This window comes from Ovis canadensis, chromosome 4, assembly GCF_042477335.2.
Source record: "Ovis canadensis isolate MfBH-ARS-UI-01 breed Bighorn chromosome 4, ARS-UI_OviCan_v2, whole genome shotgun sequence".
In the NCBI taxonomy this organism is placed as follows: Eukaryota; Metazoa; Chordata; class Mammalia; order Artiodactyla; family Bovidae; genus Ovis; species Ovis canadensis.
The window spans coordinates 126893501-126903321 of NC_091248.1; the positions used below are offsets into that span (position 1 = coordinate 126893501).

Genomic DNA, 9821 nt, shown 5'->3' on the forward strand with positions numbered 1-9821 from the left:
GAGAGCACACAGCACACACACACACATACACAAACACACACACATGCAGGAGTCTTGTATATGCTTGCTTTCTCACTTTCTGAGACAGCTTCTTCACCTCTTCTATGCTCTTTTCAAATTCTCAACACTCCCTCCCTCTCCCCTACTGTAGCTGAATATCTTAACTATTCAGACAATGGATGCAATTAGATGAAAACTATTTCCACCTTTCTCCCATTAATTCCAAGCAACCAGTCTGTCTGCATTCATAGCAGCTGCCTTTGGCTCTGTTAAGAAGAAATGTTTTCATTCTCATCTGTCAAGGTCAATCTATCACTTGTGAATTAAACTCGCTTCTTGCCTCCTCAAGAACCCCACTGCGTTTTCTCTCTCCTGCATCAACGTTTAATTCCTCTCTACAGGATTGTGTTGTCTTAGGCGCACCACATGCCTTAATATCACCCATCTTTTTAACCACTGGGCCACCAGGGAAGTCCTGATTCAGGCTTTGGGTGTTTCTCTTTAATATTTAGTGTTGGCAGTGCTGGGTCCTTGCTGCCATGTGGGCTCTCTCTAGTTGTGTCGAGCAGGGGCTACTCTCTAGCCGTGGTGCTCAGGCTTCTCCCTGCGACGGCTTCTCTTTTTGCAGAGTGCAGTCTCTAGGGCGCGTGGGCTGCAGTAGTTGCCGCGTGTGGGCTCAGCATATTCAGCCCCCCAGGCTCTAGAGTTCAGGCACAGTAGTTGTGGCGCACATACCTAGTTGTTCCGTGGCATGTGGGTTCTTCCCGGGCCAGGGATCGAACCCGTGTCTCTTGTATTGGCAGATGGACTGTCTACCACTGAGCCACCGGGGAAGCCCTAGCACTTACTTTTGAAAAAGCCTCTCTTGATCTGTTGGAGAAGGTGAAGGCACCCCACCCCAGCACGCTTGCCTGGAAAAATCCCATGGACGGAGGAGCCTGGTGGGCTGCAGTCCATGGGGTCGCTAAGAGTCGAACACGACTGAGCGACTTCACTTTCACGCATTGGAGAAGAAAATGGCAACCCACTCCAGTGTTCTTGCCTGGAGAATCCCAGGGACAGGGGAGCCTGGTGGGCTGCCGTCTGTGGGGTCGCACAGAGTCGGACACGACTGAAGCGATTTAGCAGCAGCTCTTGATCCGTGACCCCTCTAGTTCCTGCCCAGTTTCTCTGCTCCCATTTCCCAGAAAATGGCTCAGAAGACTTGTCTGTACCCGCTGACTCCACTTTCTTATATCCCACTCCAGTCCAGTTTTCATTGTATTAATACCTGGTCCTTTGAAATGGCCTTCATCAAGGTCATCAGTGACCTGTATTTGAGTAATATTTTGCTGACAGCAGAGACCAGCTCTCTCTCTGCTCTCTACTTAGCCTCTTGCACTTTTACAAGGATGACCACTCCATCCTCAAAACTTGTGAAGGCTAAGCTTTCCAGACACCTCACTTTGCTTCCATCCTGCCCCACGGGGTGCTATTTCTCTGCCTTCCTGTCTAGCTCTCCTCTTCCACCAGCCTGGAAATGTTGGGACACCCAGGGTGATGTCCTGGCCTGAGTTCTCATCTCTTAGTCCTGTGGCTTCAAATTCCTGTAACACATTGGTGACTTATGTCGATGATTTACGTCCCCAGCCTGGACCACTCCTTACCCTCCAGACTTGAATACCTACCTCCCCTGGGTTACCTAATGGGATTCTATAGCTTAATTTACCCCACCCTCACCCCAGTCTGCTCCTTCCTAACCCTACTGCAGTAGAACACACGGGCCCAAACCTGCCCAGCTGCCCCACCGAGAGCCTAGCGTGGCCCCTGACTCTCCTCCTCCGGGTTCACACCCAGCCTGTCAGTGACTCCCAGCAGTTCCTCCTTCAGAACGCTCCCCACCCCACCAACTGCTCCAGCCTCATCTCCTGGGTTGCACCATCCTCCCCTCGAACCCATTCTCCCCCAGTGGCCAGAGCGAGATCTCGTTCCCCTGCCACTCCAAACCTCTGATGGCTTCCCCTTGCGCAGACTGAAATAGGAATGAAACCCAGGAGTTTGATAGCAACCCTGGTGTCCTGCAGGGAGAGCAGCCATCTGGGGGGCTCCTGGAAGGCTCTCCAGGTGGAGGCAAGCACACCCCACCTCAATGAAACGGCATTGTCACCCACCCCTTCCCACCCAGATACCCTGGGAACATCCCTTTTTTCCTAGAACAGGGCTGCAAACGCCCAGGACACTTCACCACCCGCCTCTCTCCTCCTCCATCAGTCACCGCACGGAGAGGACCACAAGCTCCGACGCTCCTCCTCGAATCACCAAGACCTCCAAGGTGAAGGCACAAGTATGGCTGCACTGACGTTGTCTGCCATGATTCACGCTAGTGGTCCTGGCCCCAGTCTTGCTTCCCAGTGCGAGTCCAGCCATCAGGAATACAGAGACGTGTGTGATGATGGGGGTGTGCCTGAGGCCACGGGGGAGTCAGAGCAGGAGGCAGTGGGGGAGTGGGGGTCTCTACAGACACAGTGACACGTGACCTTGGCTTAACCAACAGTTGTTTGAGACCAGAAGGATCTGGTTGGCGGATTCTGGGGGTGGAGAGTGTGGAACATTCCTGGCAGACCAGCAAAAGAGCTTGGTCATGGAGCCAGGCTGGAAAGACAGGGAGGGGTTTTCCATGTCATCCTCTGATACACCTGACTTGCGCAGTTACCTAAAGCTTGGATATTTAGGTCGTTTCAAATTCCTTTCCATTTTAGGGAGACTTGTGATGGACAGGGAGTTTGTTAAGGAATCTTCTCTGGTGGCTCAGGTGGTAAAGAATCTGCCTACAATGCAGGAGACCTGGGTTTGATCCTTGGGTTGGGAAGATCCCCTGGAGAAGGGAAAGGCTATCCTCTCCAGTATTCTGGCCTGGAGAATTCCATGGACTGTATAGTCCATGGGGTCACAAAGAGTCAGACACGACTGAGCGACTCACACTTTCACTTTCACTTGGCCATTTTGTAACATTTTAGCAATAGTCCTGAGAGCTAATGTTTGTTGAATGTTTACTCTGTTACAGGGACTTCTAAGTGACCTGTTTCATTTAGCATCCACTCAAGCACCAGAACAGGTACTACTGGTTTTCCCATTTTGCTGTTGAGTTCAGTCACTGAGTCGTGTCTGACTCCTTGCGACCCCATGGACTGCAGCATGCCAGACCTCCCTGTCCCTCACCCTCTCCTGGAGTTTGCCCAAGTTCATGTCAGTTGAATCTGATGCCATCCAGCCATCTCATCCTCTGCTGCTCACTTTAAAGATAGGGAATTAGAAGCTCATAGAGGTGAAATGACTTATACATGATCCCACTGCTAGTAAGTGGTTAAAACCAGGATTGAAACTCAGGACTGGAGTCAACCCAGTTCTCTCTGATTCCAGGGCCCTAGGATTCCTGCTGCTGTTCTGTTGTTCCTATTATTATTGTTACAGTATGCTCATATGCTCACTTGGTTCTCTTGCTCCAACTCTTTGTGACCCCATGGAATATAGCCCACCAGGCTCTTCTATCCATGGACTTTCCAAGCAAGAATACTGACGTGGGTTGCCAGTTCCTACACCAGGGGATCTTCCCAACCCAGGGATTGAACCTGCGTATCTTGGGTCTCCTGCATTGGCCGGCAGATTCTTTACCACTGGTGCCCCCTGGGAAGCCCCTGGTCCCTTGCTAGGAGTCCCTTTTGTTTTTACACAATAACTGAGGTCCCCCAGAGACCAGGACTCACAATAGCTTCATCCCTTCCATCCTCCCTACTGTCCTGGGTGTCCTTCCCCAAATGGGATGATCAAGGTAGCTTGAGAGGACATAGAGCCGACCCAAGGTCAGCAGAGGGAGGTTTGGGGAAGGGTGTTGGCCAGAGGGTGAAGTCCCTGAGGGATGCCTCCCAAGAGCAGAGGTACCTCATGGGATCTGGACACTGGGGTGCAGACCTCAGCACAGGAAGAGCTCCCTGGTTCTAGAGCAGGCTCATGGGGGAGCTGGGCCCTAGAAGGGGGTTATCAATGACTGCCCCAGAGTGCCTCACCCCTAGAAGGAAGGCAGGGAGCCTGATGAACTGTGGGCTGAGGTCCCACCCCGGGTGAGGGGGTAACCCAACAGATATGTATTGGGCTCTGTAGGGAGAGGGCTCAGTTTTGCACTGAGGGGACTTATTGCAGAGATTCAGAAACACATAGGGAAGACAGGAGCCCTGGGTTTGACTGATGTGATGAGTGATTAGACTGAGGGCACAGTCGGTGGAGGTGGGTGACCCACCTTGGCGTCAGCATTGGGTGGGAAGGTGGGCGGAAGCCAGGAAGAGGTGAGCAGCTGGGAGGACAGAAGACAGTCAGGGGGCAGAGCGAGGGGATGGTGGGGGGAGGAGACGAGGCTGTAGCAGGGTGGGGACCAGCAGAGGCCACGACGTGGGGGGCAGTTTCTAGGAATGACCAGTCCCGGCTGTGTCCTCTGGCCAATGAGGAGCTGAGGTCAAGGCGCTGGGGAACCAGGGATGGGGGAGGCCCACCAGCCTGGATGCAGAGGCTACCCGGCACTACCAGAGAGGCAGGAGGCGGGGAGCAGAGGTCGCTGCATCCAGGCTGGAGATGGAGCCTCTGGCGGCCGCCCAGTCTTTGCCCAGCGAAGGGGTGCAAAGTGGGCTGTGCCAGTGGCAAGCGGGAACTTTTGAAAAGAAGTTCTTGAAAGACAGTGGCAGCCAAAAGGAGATGAGCAGGTGGGGACTGTGTCCCGGGAGTGAGGGGTAGCAAAGACCAGCAAATAGCTTGAGAGATGGTCAGAAGAGAGGGAGGCTGATATCCACTGCTCAGCTGGCCTCAGGGAGCTGGTATGACCTCCCTGGGAGGCTCATGCTGCTGCTGCTGCTGCTAAGTCGCTTCAGTCGTGTCTGACTCTGTGCGACCCCATAGACGGCAGCCCACCAGGCTCCGTCATCCCTGGGATTCTCCAGGCAAGAACACTGGAGTAGGTTGACATTTCCTTCTCCACAAGAGGCTCGTAAGCACCCAAAAATGCCATTGGCATCATTAGTAATTAGAGAAACGTACATTAAAACCATAATGACAGGCTCAGGGAGATGGGAAGCAGGGAGGCACCCAGAGGCTGTGGACCCCATAAGGGCAGATGATTCCAAGGGTTGACCTAAATCTCTTCTGCTTTCTTCTGTTTTCCCCATAAGATGGGTGGACAGGAGCAGCCAGTGCCCCTTCCAGGCATGAAAGCAAATGCTCTGCTTGGTGCTGACAGTGCTGATGGTGGTCAAGGGGTGGGGAGGCTGCAGAGATTAGGGGAAAGGGGTGGGGGAGGGAGATGAATCGGCACTTGTGTCCAAAGTGGAGCCCAGAACCTGCCTCTCCTCTGCTTCTTCTCTCCATACTATTCAGTTCAGTTCAGTCACTTAGTCATGTCTGACTATTTGCAACCCCATGGACTGCAGCACGCCAGACCTCCCTGTCCATCACCAACTCCTGGAGTTTACTCAAACTCATGTCCATCAAGTCGGTGATGCCATCCAGCCATCTCATCCTCTGTCGTCCCCTTCTCCTCCCGCCTTCAATCTTTCCCAGCATCAGGGTCTTTCCCAATGAGTCCAATTCTTCACATCAGGTGGCCAAAGTATTGGAATTTCAGCTTCAACATCAGTCCTTCCAGTGAATAATCAGGGCTGATCTCCTTTAGAATGGACTTGTTGGATCTCCTTGCAGTCCAAGGGACTCTCAAGAGTCTTCCCCAACACCACAGTTCAAAAGCATCAATTCTTTGGTGCTCAGCCTTCTTCACAGTCCAACTCTCACATCCATACATGACCACTGGAAAAACCATAGCCTTGACTAGACGGACCTTAGTCGGCAAAGTAATGTCTCTGCTTTTGAATTAAAATACTATTAATAGTCCCTTAGACTACTGTCAACACCCCAGGCAACCACTGATCTTGCCACAGATTCATTTGATTTTTGAAAATTAATTTTCTAGAACTTCATATAAGTGGAATCAAGCCACCTGTACTCTCTCTCTTTCTCTGTGTTTTCTTTCTCTCTTCTGGTCTGGTTTCTTTTACTCAAGGTAATTATTTGAGATGCAAGCCTATTGTAGTATGTATTGATAGTTCATTCATTGTTATTGAGGAGAAATGTTCCATTTCATGCATACACCACAATTTGTTTATTCCTTCACCTATGGATAAATGTTTGAGTTGTTTCAATTTCTGGCTTTACTGAAAACATTACTGTGACATTTGTGCACAAGCACATGGATAAATGCTTTCAGTTCTCTTAGCTAAGTACTTAGGAGTGGGACAGCTAGATCCTATGCTAGGAGTATGTTTCATTTTTTAAGAAACTGCCAAACTGTTTTCCAAAGTGGTTATACCATTTTGTGTTTGCACAGCAGTGTATGAATCTTCCGGTTGCCCCACATCCTCACCAACATTTGTTATGGTCAATCTTTCTCATTTACATTCCAATGTAATGTAGTACTGGGTTCGCCAAAAAGTTCGTTTGGGTATTTCCATGCAATATTACGGAAAAACCTGAATGAACTTTTCAGCCCAACTCAGTAGTAACTCATGTGGTTTTAATGTGCATTTCTCTAACTATTAATGATGCTGATGGCATTTGGGTGCTTATTGCCATCATATATCTTCTGTAGTCAAGTATCTGCTCACATCTTTCATCCATTTTTTCATTTGGGTGGTTTGTTTTCTTATGATGAGTTGTGAACATACTATGGTGCTGGGCTTGTATCAGCTATGGCTTGCAAATACTTTCTCCTGGACTGTGACTTGTCTTTTCATTCTCCTAACGGTGTCTTACAAAGAAATGCTGATGCTGCTAAGTCACTTCAGTCGTGTCTAACTCTGTGCGACCCCATAGACGGCAGCCCACCAGGCTCCCCTATCCCTGGGATTCTCCAGGCAAGAACACTGAAGTGGGTTGCCATTTCCTTCTCCAAAGCATGAAAGTGAAAAGTGAAAGTGAAGTCGCTCAGTCGAGCCCAACTCTTAGTGACCCCATGGGGTGCAGCCTACCAGGCTCCTCTTCCATGGATTTTCCAGGCAAGAGTACTGGAGTAGGGTGCCATTTCCTTCTCCAGCGGATCTTCCCAACCCAGGGATCAAACCCAGGGATCAAACCCAGATCTCCCGCATTGTAGGCAGACGCTTTACTGTCTGAGCTAGCAGGGATGACCCCTTCAAAGAGCAGATGTTCTTAACTTTGAAGACAAACCAATTGAGCTTCCAGCATCATATCTGTGAAATTCTTGTTTAACTAAAAGCCACATCACCAACCTAAAGAAGACAATTTTCTTTAATGGTTGAAAATATGATATAATAATGAAATACTGCATGAAGTTTGTTAAATAAAAGTCAAAATATTTGTTTTATGGTATAACGATGTAAAAACCGCCAGGTTTTTCCCCAACATAAAGCATCCTTTGAACATTTTGTGCAACAAACGGGTGGAGGGCCCTCCAGCTGGTCCTCTCTGTCCTATCTCCCGTCAGAGGAGCGGTTCTTGTGACTGTGGCTCAGCGAGAACACTCTCTCTCTTTTTAAACATTTATTTATTTATTTGGCTGCACTGGGTCTTAGTTACAGCATGTGGGATCTAATTCCCTGACTGCGGATCGAACCTGGGCCCCCTACACTGGAGTGCGGAATCTTGGCCACTGGACGACCAGGGAAGTCCTAAGAACTCTCTTCACTCGTACAGAGCTTAGAACCCATGTTCTGCTTTCCTGAGTAACTGAACGTACTGAACATTTCGACTCTGCTTTATTAACTAGAACAATTTGGGAGAGCTGCCCCTTCGTATCCCAGTGTCTCTGTGGCTTTGTCTCTCCCACAGACTGCCCTCAGGGTATCTCCTCTTGGTGGCCTACGGAGCGCTGTCTCCCCTGGGCCTGTCCCTCCAAGCCCGGGATGCATGCCCTTTGCTACTTCAGCCCCTCAGGCCCATTTCCTAGCAGAGCTCGTCAAAGAAGTCCCCTTCCTGGGGGAGCCTGGAGTGGCAGGCAGCATCATGGGGTGGAGACTATAGGCTGGGGGTCTGACGTGGAGCAGGAGCCGGCCAGTGACCTCCTGCCAGGTCTCTGCCACGCTGTGCTGCCAGGGAAAGTGCCCACCCCCCAAGGCTGGGCTGACCTGGGCTCACCTGGCCAGGGAGAGGGCTCATATAAGGTGTTGGGTCCCAAGACACCTGGGCAGGGACCAGTTCCAGCTCCGTCAGCTGTGCTGGAGCTGGTGCCACCTCCCACCCCTCCCCTCACTTGCCCCACTCTTCCCACCCCCTCCCCCTTCCCACATGGAAGCTTAATCTGAAATATCAATGGAGGGAGGTGGGTCCCAGTGGCCTTGAGAGATGCAGAGTGTACAATAGGTGTGCAGTTACTTCAGGTGCCAGGAAAACTTGCCACAAAACAGTCCATGGGGACTAGGTCCCTCTTCAGTATTTCTGGACAAAATAGCTACTTCCCCAACTGCCTGAAATGCAGGAGACCCAGGTTTGATCCCTGGGTCGGGAAGATCCCCTGGAGGAGGGCATGGCAACCCACTCCAGTGTTCTTGCCTGGAGAATCCCATGGACGGAGGAGCCTGGTGGGCTACAGTCTATGGGGTCACAAGAGTCGGACATGACTTAGAGACTAAACCACTACCACCACCAAAGCCCATGAACCTCACAGACTCTCCTGGAGATGCTTCCATGGGGAGAGGACTGGGCCCTGGGAAGAGTTGATGGGGGACTCAAAGCCTGCTTGGGCTTCTCCGTCAGTGGCAGGGACAGGGAGTCCAGCTCTCTGCCACACCAACACCCAGCCTTTTGGATGATAGGACTCTCCTCCCCAGCTGCTTCCCCGTTCCCACTGCTCATGCAGAGCCGCCTGCCCTCCTCTATGAAGCTTGTTGCCCACCATCTTCCATGAGCTGAGAATTTACCAGCAAGTTCTCATAGTGTTCCACCCCCTGCACAAATCAATTTCCTCCTGGAGAGGGAATCCAGAGCTGGCTCACCTTATTTCTCCACCATATTTGCAGGTTGAGCAGATGAAGGGGGCTGAGAGAATGAAGTGCATGGTAAAGGGAGAAGGAGGGGGTCAGCTGTCCTCTGGGGTGGAGTCCTGGCCAGGTTCTTGTCCCTGCTCCCCTGCCTGGGCAGGGCCCCCTCTGCTCCTCAGCACGCTAGTGCAGGAGAGGATAAGGGGACCACAGTTCTGTTAGGTGGAGAAAGCACTGACTGCCCATCACAGGGCAGATGGCACTGGGGTGGTAGACAGATTCAGAGAAATGGGAGGAGAGGGCTGTGTCTGGCACACAGAAGCTGGCGAGTAGGTGTTTAGGGGTGGATGAGTGAGTGAGCGATGGCAGGGAGAGCCAGGCTGTCATAGGGCAAGCTGTCTGCTCCTGGGAGCAGGGCTATAAGAAAGTCAGGTGCCCAGATCAAGAGGTGTAATTAACACTGGACACAGGTCTGGGGGTATAGCTCAGTGGTAGAGCATTTGACTGCAGATCAAGAGGTCCCTGGTTCAAATCCAGGTGCCCCCTTGCTAACACTTTTTGCTGTGACAAGTAGTAAATATAAATAAATACAAAGTCAATTAGGGAGCCCTGGGGCACTCCATAACGCACATGTTCAGTTGTGTCAACTCGTTGTCACTCCACGGACTGTTAGCCCACCAGGCTCTTCTGTCCATGGAATCTCTCATGCAAGGATACTGGAGTGAGTTGCCATTTCCTTTTCCAGGGGATCTTCCCGACCCAGGGATTGAACCCACGTCTCTTATGTCTCCTGAACTGGCAGGTGGATTCTTT

At 51.3% G+C, this 9821-nt stretch overlaps 1 non-coding gene across 1 annotated transcript; it reads left to right on the forward strand.

Moving 5' to 3' along the window:
* The first annotated feature begins 9482 nt into the window (after nucleotides 1–9482).
* Nucleotides 9483–9554, forward strand: TRNAC-GCA (transfer RNA cysteine (anticodon GCA)). The gene has a single exon. It is a non-coding gene; the product is annotated as a tRNA-Cys (tRNA).
* The last annotated feature ends 267 nt before the right edge of the window (nucleotides 9555–9821 follow it).